Source organism: Sciurus vulgaris (assembly GCF_902686455.1).
Source record: "Sciurus vulgaris genome assembly, chromosome: 16".
NCBI classification, from domain to species: Eukaryota; Metazoa; Chordata; class Mammalia; order Rodentia; family Sciuridae; genus Sciurus; species Sciurus vulgaris.
In genome coordinates, this window is record NC_136477.1 from 56,464,908 (window position 1) to 56,477,857 (window position 12,950).

Below are 12,950 nucleotides of genomic sequence, written 5' to 3' on the forward strand. Positions count from 1 at the left end.
AGAATTTGCTCTTCTTTGGTAACAACATGCTCATTTTGAAAACATTATCGTGAAGCTTCTACAAAGAATAAACTTCTCAAAATATCAAATGAATAAATTCATAAGGATGTTTCTGCTGCTGCTAATAATGATGATGTGATGGTAATATTAATAAGAGCAGCATCAGCTAACATCTACTAACCACTTATCATGAGCCAGGACCTGTTGTAAGCCCTTAACACATAATAACTCGTGTAATCTACATAACAACCATATGTGGCAGACAACATTATTATCTCTATTTTGCAGATGAGGAAACCAATACAGTAAGAGAATGAATAATTTGCCCATGGTTCATTATCCAACTCAGGACTAAACCCATGACTGATTTGAGAGTACCAATACAACAAAGGATTTTCACTGAGGTAGGGAAAACAGATGTACCAATATAAAAACACTCTCTAAGTGGAATATGATCACTATCGCTATCCATAAAGACAGCAAAGTTCCCAGGATGGCTACTTTATCAGTAACTTCAATATTTTATGAAGATTTATTTCTAGAAGTTACCAAGTTCCACTTTATTCCAAGAAGTGGTACAATTTTCCAGAGATATGTAAGCTATATGGTTAGAAATAAGAATTACCTATCTCTTAAGATAGAATTTTCTTCACTAATTATAGAAAAATCCAACCATTATATCAAAATTCCAAGCCAATCAGCTATCATGCACCAGATTTTGGCCATCCCAAAGCAAACCCTTAAAATGGGAGTCTGTGTGGCTCATGGTTTGATTATTCAAAAGGGGGTTTCTCCAATTTCCCTACAAAATTCTTCTTTACTCTCAAACAGAAATAGATTTGTCATAAAGTTAGGAAAAACTTAAAATATAAGGTAAATCAAAATAGCTTTTCAACTTTAACTAAAGTGGTCACGGTCATGATTGCTGTAATAAAAGCGACACAAAAAAACCCTAAAATTGTCAAAAACATAATTGATGATGAAAACAAATGTAAAATTATGGCATATTTCACCCTGGCCACCAAAGACTCTTGATGAAACTGCAGCCCTATAATTCCCCACAATGAATTCTCTAAATTAAAACACTTCATGCAGAACAGAAATTAAACAATGAATCAAAGAACAATGCTGTACTGAGGTGTGCTTATAAATACACCTAGCAAAGAGGAAACAATTACATTTTTCCATGTAAAAACCAACTCAATGGTAATGTTTCACAGGAGGCTGAGTAGGTACTTTTCCCACTGCTTCGAACTTGGAAGTTCATTTCCTGTAACTCACTTAGGGTCCAGAGTGACTGGGTGGAATGCAATTAGCTACACCAACCTGGCTGACTTTCTCCTTTCTACGATACTAGCTCCACCATGCAACTGCACAACTGACTTTCACGATAAATTTCATCCAACCCAATTGAAATGCCACTCTGCATTTTATTTTAAATGCTTTATTTGGCCAGCTGGTTTTATTTAACTATTGACCAGAAATGGAACAAGTGCATTCTTTTTCCATCTAGCATTAATCTTAGTAAACTTAGCTCCATTGGAACGTCTTAACTGCTGAGAAGAAAGCCAAAGTCAGCAAGCATACTACTGCATTTGGCTACCCTCAGCACATCATTTCATTTCCTCCTGTTCTCTGCTAACTATTGCTCAGCACTTTTGCCTATGAGGGAGGACAAGCAGGTGGTTAAGGAAGTTGTTCTGTCAGCTATATCTTTAATCCAAGTGTTTAAATCTCTGAATAAAAGAAAAATCAATGTTGTAAAGGCAATGTTTGTCAAGGCCATGTAATAAATACACTTACCTTTACAGACTGTTCTCAATGGATTTCCCTTCTTTGCTGAGTTTCAAAGCTACAAAGAGATAAAAATGAAAGACTGAGTTGTCCACAAGTAAAACACAAAATGTTTTCTTTACATGTTCCTAAATAGAATTTCCATGTGTCATGGTTTGTGATATTATTCAAAAAGTCATTGATAAAATGTGCACCTCATACCCCCTGCTGAAGAGACCAATAAGAGACATTGTCTGCTGTAGCTTGGATATGATTTGAGTATCCCCCAAGGCTTCATGTGTTGAACTTTAATTCCCACTGTGAGGTATTAAGAGGGTGGAAATTTAAACTGATTGTGGTATTCAGAGGTGGGGGTTTTGAAAAGTCATTAGGATAAGATAAGGTTATTAGGGAAGAGACACCCATGATTGAATCTGATGGCTTTATAAGAAGAGTAAGAGAGATCAGATAGACATACACAGACACTTATATTGCCTGTCTCTTGCCACATAATGCCATGCACAACTTCCAGACTCTGCCAGAAAAATGATCCAACACCAGATATGGCCCTTTGACCTTGTGCTTAAAAATCAGAGGGAGATTAGTAGTATAGAACAAAGGGTCCAGGGAGGAGGAGGAGAGGAAATACTAGGGAATGATATTAGCCAAATTATATCTTGTGCATGTATGAACACATAAAAATAAATTCCACCATTATGTACAACTATAATGTACCAATACAAAATATGGGTGAAAAATAAACTTTTTATATGCGGTGCTGAGAATGAACCCAGTGCCTCACACATGCGAGGCAAGCGCTCTACCACTGAGCCAGAACCTCAGCCCCAAAATAAACTTTTTAAATATAATTTGTCGGGTATGTGATATTATGTTATCAGCGATAGAAAATAGGCTGATACACAGTTATCTATGGAAAACAGTACATACATCTATCCAGAACAGAATCACTTAAGCCTGGCCAAATCTACAGTCACATCTTTTAGGATATAAACTCCTCAACAGAGAAATGGCTTACAAAGTGTAGACATGAAATTCAAACTAGACATTAGTATGGTGCATGTAATCTGACCAAGCATTTATTTTCTTATTCATTTTGCCATCTACGTTGCATGCTGTATTTCCACTTCCCTGAAAATGTTTTATTTGGGGGAGCATATTCAATTTAAATGACGTGCATGATCCTCCAGTCCAGACCTCACCACTGGCCTTCGTGAGTCTCTGTGCTGTGCTTACAGGCACAATATACTTTCTTTAGGTAGGATGCAGCCTTCAAAAGAAAGGAAAGAAGGAAGGAAGGAAGGAAGGAAGGAAGGAAGGAAGGAAGGAAGGAAGGAAGGAAGGAAGGAAGGAAGGAAGGAAGGAAGGAAGGAAGGAAGGAAAACTTGCATAGCAGGAAGCTACTTCACATTTCCAATCGTATCTTTACTTGTTAATTTCAGCTCCCTGACCAAAACGTGCTATATGCACTGACCACTCACACGTCAAAATGATCTGTGAAATGATAGTTGTTAAGCAATAGTAATAACTTAAGTTTTCAAAAAGCAGATTCTATAGCAACCCAACATTACTCATATGGTAGTTCTATGAAAAGGACTGAAACATGCCCTTTATTTCATTCTGGACTAGGTTCTAACATCTCCTAAAGGAGCAGTAGTTGGTAATGGCCAAATACTCCTTTCTTTTCCCATTGTTCTTCCCACTCAGCACATACCTTCAATATCCTAAATGATTGCCTTCACTCTTATGGAGCTCTACCCCTTCATGTTCCTCTGTCCTGCTGAAGAACTCATTATCCCTGATGCATGACCACCAAAGAACAGGTCAGACTATGGGCTATGATATAAATCTTAGAATACTAATGCAAGAGGATAAGACATCTCCATGGGAAAGCATCAAAAATTTCTCTTCCACCCCTTATTACATGGGATGCAATAGAGTTAGGAGAAGCATAATTTGTGAAAGAATAGATAAAATAGTAAGATAATATGTTTCGTGAAATCTGAAAGGGTTTGGGTCTGAAGCATGGAGATTGGGATGAACCCTTTTCCATTTCAAACACAGAGATATGCTAAACAAAATTTATTGATGAATAAATAAATAAACATATAGAAAGAGAGAATGATTTCTCATAAAAAACATAGCAAGACCTCCATGAGATAAATACAAGCATGTCATACTTAAGATACATCAGAATGAAGTAAAGGAATACCAGAGATAAATAAAAGACCCAGAGATGGAAAAAAAAAAAAAAAGATTTCTTGCAAAAGAACATGCCATCCATAAAAGTAAGAGCTGGGCAGCAAGGGAATAGCATGTTCAAAGTGCTAAGAGAAAAACTTCAACCAATATTCTATACTCATGATAAACCTACCATTCCAGAAGGACAGAGACATAAGCACATTATTAGGGGTGGTGGGGGACTGTTTACTGCTCACAATAGTTCACTTTTGCTAAAAAAGAAATACTTAAAGACATACTTGAATAAGAAGAAAATAATCCCATACAGAAAGAGTGGGGGAATAGAAGCAATGAAAACAGAGAAACTGGCAAACATGGTGGTAAATCTAGTGAATTTAATAATAAATAATAATTATTGATGAATAATAATTCTTGGTTGTAAAATGAGGGGAAAATCAATGATAATAACAACTAATATTTAGGGTTTGCAAATAAAGTGAAACAAAGTGGTTTGCCACAGTTGTATGGGAAAAAAGGGGGGGAATAAATAGGAGAAAAACAGATACTGATTAAGGTGCTAAAAATACTTGTTACATTGCTGATTCGCTTATAAAAGATAACCAAAATTTCTTTCTCTGTGAAGCCAGGGACCCTTGTGCACATGCTCACAGAGATTCATATAAGAATGTTCAGAGAAGCACAGCTGGAATAGAAAAAAGTGCTGAAAACAACCCAACATCTGTCAACAGTACAACAAACATGCATTTAAAGATTCATACAATGGGACAAGGGTTGTGGCTCAGCAGTAAAGCACTCGCCTAGCACATGTGAGGCACTGGGTTCGATCCTCAGCACCACATATAAATAAATAAAATAAGGGAATTGTGTCCACCTAAAACTAAAAAAAAAAAGTAAAAGAAGATTCATGCAATGGAATGTTATACAAATTTGAAAAATCAGTGAAACCATTATGTGCATCAACACTGAATTATAGAGGACCATATATAATGTTATTCTATTTATACAACATTCAGAAAAGCAAAAACAAATACCATATAGTTTAGAATTTAACATATAAGTGGCCAGAAAGAAACAAAGAGAAGCAAAGAAATTATTTACACAGATATCAGGCTATCTTGGAGGGAGATGTAATAGGTGAGAGGCACTGGGGGCATTTTGGATTATGGTGACACTTTATTTTCTTGGCTTAGAGAAAGGTATTGGGATGATCAGTTTTTCATTTTCATACATTTAAAGTATGTATGTACACTTTCAAAAAATATTTTGTACAAATATGTAACAACAAATCCCATCTTATGTACAAATATACCAATAAAACTGTGGGGAAAAAGTTGGATGAAATAGAAAAAATTATTTTGTATGGATTCTCTATTTCAATTTTAAAAACACATAAGAGTAGTCATCAAAAGAAAAGAAAAAAAGAATAGAAATTTCCAAACCAATGGTGGAAACAATATGGAATAAAGAGAACTCAATGAATTCTCCAGAGGATACTAGAATGGAAGGGAGAAAGAAGCAAAGGAAAACAAGGTGAGTATAAAATGCAAAAAAAAAAAAAAAAAAAAAAAAAAAAAATTGTATCAAATAAGTTTAAATATATTAGTAAACAGAGCAGATTAAATATCTGTAAAAATTTTAAAATTGCCATGTCAGATATTTTTTAAAAGTATCCTGCTATCTGATGTTTTAAGAAATACATATAAAACATAAAGAAGACTTGAAAGGAAAAGTATGAAAAACCATACACCACGCAAATAGGAACCATGAGAGTGCTAAAGGAATTAAGTTTACATTGGGTAAAATTGAAGTTAGCAATAACAGGAGAATAGTTATGTATATTAGCTAGCTATTGCTACATAACCAATTGCTCAAAAATTAGTAACTTAAATAATTTATTATCTCTCATGGTTTCCATGGATCAAGAATCTGAAAGAAGACAGAACAGCTTTTCTGAATGCTACAATGCCCATGGCCTCAGCTGGAAGACTTAAAAGTTAGGGACTAGGATCATCTGAAGGCTCATTCCCTCACATATCTGCCAGCTGTTGCTGAGGGTTAGCCAAGACTATAGCTGAGCTACAAGCTGGAATACCCAAACATTGCGTCTCCATGTGCCTTGGGTCTCCTCAGAACATGGTGCTAGATTCCAAAAGGCAAGAGTTCCAAGAGAGACAGGAAGATGCTGTATTTTTTTAAACCTCAGGCTCAAAAATCACACAACACTTTTTACATTGCAGTCACAAACCACTACCCTAACTCAAAGGAAGAGAACAAAGACACATACACCTCCAAATGGAAACACAGCCAATCACATTGTAAGAAGAGCACATGGGACTAGGTAAATGTGTTGGAGTGATCATGTTTGGAAAACATAATTTGCTTCATTCTTTACATAAGCAAAAACCTGACTATTAGGCTATGAGGGTGATCTCAAAAAATACAAAAACTTTTCTTATCAGACTGCACTAAAGATAGGAAGCAATTACAAAATGAGATTTTAAAATTATGTTTAAAAATTGCAATCCTCATGTTAGTTTCCCTTTCTTAATTGAGGTTAGATAAGGACATTGAACAACCACTGTGTTAGGGCCCATGTATGGAGTCCAAGAAAATCACTAGTCTGGTGGTGGATAAATGGATTTGAAGTGCCTTGGAGACCTCAAAAAGAAAACATCCAGGTAAGCAACTAGATATGTTGGTCTATAGTTTAGTGAAGGGACCAGGGAGTGATGAGCTATCTGTAGGCAGGAAGTAATGACAGTTGTAATTACAAATGTAGTTGTCCAGGGAGATGGTATTAAGCAGAAAGAGAAAAAGGTCTACAGCTGATTCTTGAGGAAGTTCAACATATAACAGTTGCAATGAGGAGGATGAATCCTACACAAGAGAAAGAATGGCTGCCACAGAAGTTAAACAAAAACCTCGAGCATCACAGAAAGGTCAAGTGTATAGATACCAAAAATGCCCAATATGAAAGTCATTGAGGAATTCAGCAAGAACTGATGGAGACAGAGTGCATTTTAGAAGTAGTTAAGAAAGAAGTGGACCTCATTAAAGGAAGACTATGAATAAGGACAATTCTGATGAGTTTGACCGTGAAGAGAAGGAAAGTAGGTGGACACAGGAGTGAAAGAGGGTTTACTGGTGTAGTTTTTAACATAAACAACCTAAGCATGTGTCAGGGTAATAAAGAAGTCCATTTGAGACAAGAAGGCTGACTGCTAGGGGAGAGACAGGTAACTAATACCGGAGGCACCTGAGAAGGCTGGAAGAGTCAGCCAGGGGAACTGGTCTTAAGAAGAGATTTGGTCTTACCCTAAGCATTAAATGCCTTCTAATAAACATTTATGCTATCATCTTAAAATATTACTTTTTCAGGTGTTGTTTTCACTCCTCAATTAAAATCTAAGCTCTTTAAAACCTATGGGTTTTATTATTCAAACCAAACTACCTTACTTACACATTGCAAGCCCCAGATTCTATGCTACCACCCAGAGTCATTCAATAAATACTTTTGTTCTTCTTTTTCTTTTTTTCTTTCTTTATTTCTTTTTTTCTTTCTTTCCTTTCTTTTTTTTTTTTTTTTTTTTTTTAGTTGGCATGTACTAGAACTTGAACTCAGGGACTTGACTGTAATAGCTGCCTACCACTGAGTTATAGCCACAACCCCCATTCAATAAATACTTGTTGGACAAGTAAGTACAAGTGAATCTTACAGTCTTTGTGAACATCTCTGGTGCCTGAAAATGTGTGTGTGTGTGTGTGTGTGTGTGTGTGTGTGTGTGTGTGTGTGTGCATGTGTTTGTTCTAATTATCCAATGTGGGAACAAATCCCAAAATCTTTTGCTTCATTGCCAAAGTACATGCTCCAACCAAAAATTAGGAAAGCCACTCAAGTTTCCCTCTTTCCCATGCTTTCCTTGACCCCAAAATTCAAGAACTTAAATTACAGAGCACAAAAACATTTCACCTATAGTTTCAGCGTTAACACCATTTCTTACTCTCCTCAGGCCTAACTTCTCCCACATTTTGTTCTAAAGCAGACAATCTTGATGTCCTTCATATGACCTTCTACAAAACATAAATTAGATTTAAATGAATCCAAATAGGTTTGGGCATCTGCTGCTCCTAAAAGAAATCAACATAGAAGCAGAGCAGAACAAGCCAATAACACACTGATTTATCCTGCTTTTCAGATCTTACAAATCCCAAACCCTTCAATCCATGGTCCAGCACCCAGCTCCCTTAAAAACTGATATGAATTTAAAGAAACATCTTTCCCAAATATAGAAACCGGGTTTGATTGTGATTCATCTTCTCCCATTTGAAAACTATTACTGGAAACCATCCAACCGCACCTTGCCTAAGGGAAGATTGCCTGGAACTGAGGGATTTGCCTCTATTGTTGCGTTCCTCAGAACTCGCCTGACTTAAATGCCACGTTGAGGGATTGGTTATTGACCTTTAAGTCTTTAACAATTATATACATACCTAGGAAAGAGTATGTGCATTCAGGTACAAGAATGAAGAAGACACTGAATAAATTCAGCCCTGATTTTCATTTTTATGTGACATTCAGTGAGCTGTTACTACAGACAAATTATTGCAACATTCTTTCAAATGATAGCCAATTTCCAACTAAAAGAAGATTCTTAAACCTCTGTCTGAAACCTTTTTCTACATATCGGTGAGAACCAGGCAGTTGGAAAACATAGCCCTGGTTAAACTACCTAATGATAAATGACTATTTTAAGCACATGGGATTATTTGAGAATCTGCATACTGACTTAAACTCTCACAAGAAATAGCAGCAAAGACCCCAAACCTGATACTTCTTGGATATATTCTTAGAAGTCTTAAATCAATTTATATGTATTTCTTATAGAATACTTTGAAAATGGAGACACATTCGGATGTCACGGGGGTTAACCAGAATAATATTTAATGTTGTGAGAAACCTGGAAAATGGTAGACTATTGTCTAAATAAGTACATAAAAGGCTTTCCGGGTCTGGGGTTATGGCTCAGTGGGAGAGCACTGGCCTAGCATGTGTGAAGCATTGGGTTCAATCCTCGGTACTGCATATAAATAAATAAATAAAATAAAGGTCCATCAACAACTAAAAAAAATTTTAAATAAATAAATAAAAGACTTTCCATTAGACCATAAGCTCAAGAATAATATGGTCCATGTCTTGCTTATTTACATCCTCTAGGACAGTGCCTAGCGTATAAGATACACTCAATAAAATGTGCTTAATAAATGCAGAGAAAAAAATTGCTTAATAAAGAATTTAGTTTCCATTATTATTAAACATGAACAACGATTAGGAATTCTAAAGCTAAAATTAGCTTATTTTGTACTAAGACTTCCCTAAAATGATCTCTGTTCCCTGAAGCCTGCCCTTCAGTGCCCCACACATGCATGCACATGTACACACAAACACCCCACACCCTTGCCACACCTGTTCAATACTGTCATATTTGCCAGGTATTGGAAAAGTAAATTTGCCAACTAGCACAAGATCTGGAAAATCATTAGGTGACATCTGAGGAACAGAATACCAATCAGCCAATAATTAGCATCTGAAAATTCATAGAATTACAGACAAATCAAATTTCACGAAATCTCGGGGAGCATGACCTGAGTTGGTTTTGTGCCCTGACAATGGGGGTGTGGGGCAACGAATCATCTGACCACCAGACAGAACAAGAAAGTACTAGACTAATCCCAGGGGGAGACACTATGACAATGTGACATTTGCACAGGGATGCCCTAACATGGCCCCAGTATGTTTTCTCAGAACGGGATGACATTTCAAGTCAAACAACTCTGTTCCCAAAAGCACAGGCCCGCCCCAAACTCCACTAGCCTGAATATTAGTAAAGGAGGTTCATTTTAGGGAGAAACTGAGATTATGCAGATACAGTGTTAAAATAATCCATTCTTAAGGGAAGCCAAACCAGATATTCAGTGTTTAGCCTCATTAATTACCTTCCCATCATTACATAGACTGCAGATAGCCTTAGTCTAAAACTCCACGCTCATTCCAGCAAAACTCCTAATCCTGGTGCATCCACAATGGATACTTTTCAAAGCATGCTGAAACCAGTTCAAAAGTTGTGCTACTGAGAGGCATGGAGAGTGACTGTCAATGCCCTGTGGCCTCACCACACCCCTGCTGCCTGGAACTGCTGTCCACATGCTAGTCAGTCCAAGGACACAGGGCCACCGCTGTTACCACTGCCTCCAGCCTATCTAAGGTCACCTTTCTTGCATGACTGATTCTTTCTAAAGGAAGGAAACGGAGAGGTTGGAGAATGAATGCCAACTTCGTTTCTGCAGTTGCCAATTTTACCCCCCACATGACTTGAGGAAAGCACCCTAAAGAAGGAGTTCAAGATGTGGGGGTCCAACCACTCTCCAGACTGACGCAGCCCTGGGGGTAAATGCCCCGCCTCCATCACATGGCCTGTGTGTACCAGTTGGATGTGCATCCCCCATCCTGAGCCGAGGGTGACTATTCTGCCTGGCCCCCGCTCCACTGCAGGTCAGGCAACAGTCTGTGCTCCTACTGGCTCCTGGCCCAGTGCTCAAATGGCCCAGCTACGTCACTGCAGAGAGGGAGTCTGGTTGTGCCCTCCTCTGAACTCTCCATCTGGAAGATTCTCTGGCCTCCTTCCCTCTCATTTTTAATCTGACAGACACTGCTGGACAGGGAAACTCAGAGCAGACCAAAGTTCATCTTCCCTTCCCCGCTTCTCGGCTGGTATAATCACAGGGGCAGAACAAGGTTGGCATGGACCAGGATGCCAGGAATTAAATGAGGGTCCCTGACCACTGGACCACATTAGTCCTGCCTTCCAAAGTCTTAATTAGTTATCCTCTGCCTGGCCCACCCACTTGTCTCTGGAACCCACGGAGGTGACAAGGTAAGATGCCATGCTCACAGCAAGGATTCAACAAAATGTTGGTTGAGGATGGTGGTCACAATGCCTGCTGGCACATGGCTTTGCAATAACAGTCAGTTTTGAGGTCTGGGCACCAGCAGCAAGATTTCTGGTTCCCTTTCTAATGCAGAGTTCTACTAGCGTTGTACTGAGTGATATTCAGCCATGAGCTCAATTTGGAAGCAAAATGATCTTAACAAACAGTGGCAGACTTGACAGACAGGCTGCTGAGCCTAGGGACCAAAACAAAGGATGCAAAGCAAAAGAAAGGAAAGGTTTATGGCAAAAGGAAGAGAGGAAATGAACACTACACAGAGAAACAAGGAGGGTAAAGGACTAGATAACTCAATTCTACAACTCTGAACTGAGCTGGGAGCATAATAACAGACTCGGGGGTGGAAACAATGAGGGGGAAATCAAGGAAAAGGAACAGGGCAGCATCTGGTTAGAATTTTGATGCTGACACAGACACAGGGTTAGCACTGGAGTAGATTTGACAGTCACATTTGAGAGGTTCCAAAAAACAATGAGTCTTAATTCTGTCCTGTTTTGTACCTCTTGAATTATAGTGACACACCAAAATTTGCTATTTTTCTAGGAGGACATTGATAGATACAATGGAAACTCTGAATACATTTTTTCCCTCTGTATTCATTATCTCTGGCCCTTTTCCACAGGCCTATTGCAGACTAAATTGGATTTTGGATCACTGGTACTGAGGCGCTGCAATTAATTAACAATAGAAACATAATATTTATATCCAGGCCTAACAACATCTGACATTTAAACTATTCTGCCAGTCGGGCAAATTCCATTCCACAAATTTTCATTTTAATGAACATGACAGGCCACAGTTTACATGATAGGCCAAGAAGCAGAACAGAGTTGATCTCTTGGCATGTGCTTCCAAGGACTGGCCATGCTGCAGAAGAAACAACCTGGGAAACTGTCAGAATATCAGAAAGACCTGATCCCCAGTTCTACCCACACACACCAAGGACATACCACCCCATGTCCCTCCTCAAAGATCCTAGGATGAAATTGTCCTTGCTCAAGCTCAAAGTTAAACACTTACTGTCCATTATGATCCACTGGATAATTTTTCTATCTTTGGGCTACTGACATTTTGGGGGGGAACTAAAATCCCTTAGTCCTTCCTAATTAAAAAGTGATAAACGTTTTGCAAGGCATCCAATAATGTGAAAAGTACACAAGAGTTGGAACTGATGCAGCTTTTTCTGTTGGCACAAGACTGTCCTTCCATATTTTGCCAGATGGTGTATCTCAGTAAGTCCCCATTCCCTGACTCAAGTGAGGGGCATTGTCAATCCAATGCTAAAGCTGAGACTGTCTTTAAATGCTATCTTATTTTGCATTATACTAACACCATGGGCATAACATTTATTCTTGCTGAAACTTTCACAGCTAAAGAAGTTTCGTTCTTCTATGACTCATTATTCAAGCTAACAGAAGAAGATACAGATGATGAGAAAATTCCACACCCATAAGAACCATGTAAATTTGTTGGTGACCAAGGTTAGAGAGAAGATCTCCCAACCTGTCTTCCTACTGTTCCTCTAAGGGCTCGGACACTGGATGAAATAGTGTGAATATATCCAAATCCATCTCTACTACCCCAAAAACAGGTGTAAAGGATAGAATTGAAAACAAAAAAGCAAACCATACATTACAGGGCAGATATAAGCTTAACAGATACAGGAAACATAGTGAAACACTAACAATGAATTGTTGAGATCTCTTCTTATTGTAAGGGCCATACGATTCTAGTTCATATGCCTAAAACACTCCTTATTTCAGTTTTTATGTCAACTCAAAAGAACTGAAATAAAGTTCCATTTTAAAAGTAATATTCAGGGCTGGGGAGATAGCTCAGCTGGTAGAGTGCTTGCCTCACAAGCACAAGGCCCTGAGTTCGATCCCCAGTACCGCAAAAAAAAAAAAAAAGTAATATTTTTGCCTGGTGCGGTGGTACATGGCTGTAATCCC

General features: G+C 38.1%; 1 protein-coding gene across 13 annotated transcripts in view; it reads right to left on the reverse strand.

The window, feature by feature from the left end:
* Nucleotides 1-12,950, reverse strand: part of FHIT (fragile histidine triad diadenosine triphosphatase) — a 1,508,523-nt gene that overhangs the window by 1,458,581 nt on the left and 36,992 nt on the right. For 12 of the 13 annotated variants that reach the window (XM_079114457.1, XM_079114456.1, XM_079114463.1 and 9 more), the window contains exon 2: nucleotides 1,804-1,852. The gene's annotated coding sequence lies outside the window, so the exon portion shown is untranslated. Of the gene's footprint in view, nucleotides 1-1,803; nucleotides 1,853-12,950 lie in introns of those variants that run through there. The other variant, XM_079114460.1, reaches the window with a different exon arrangement.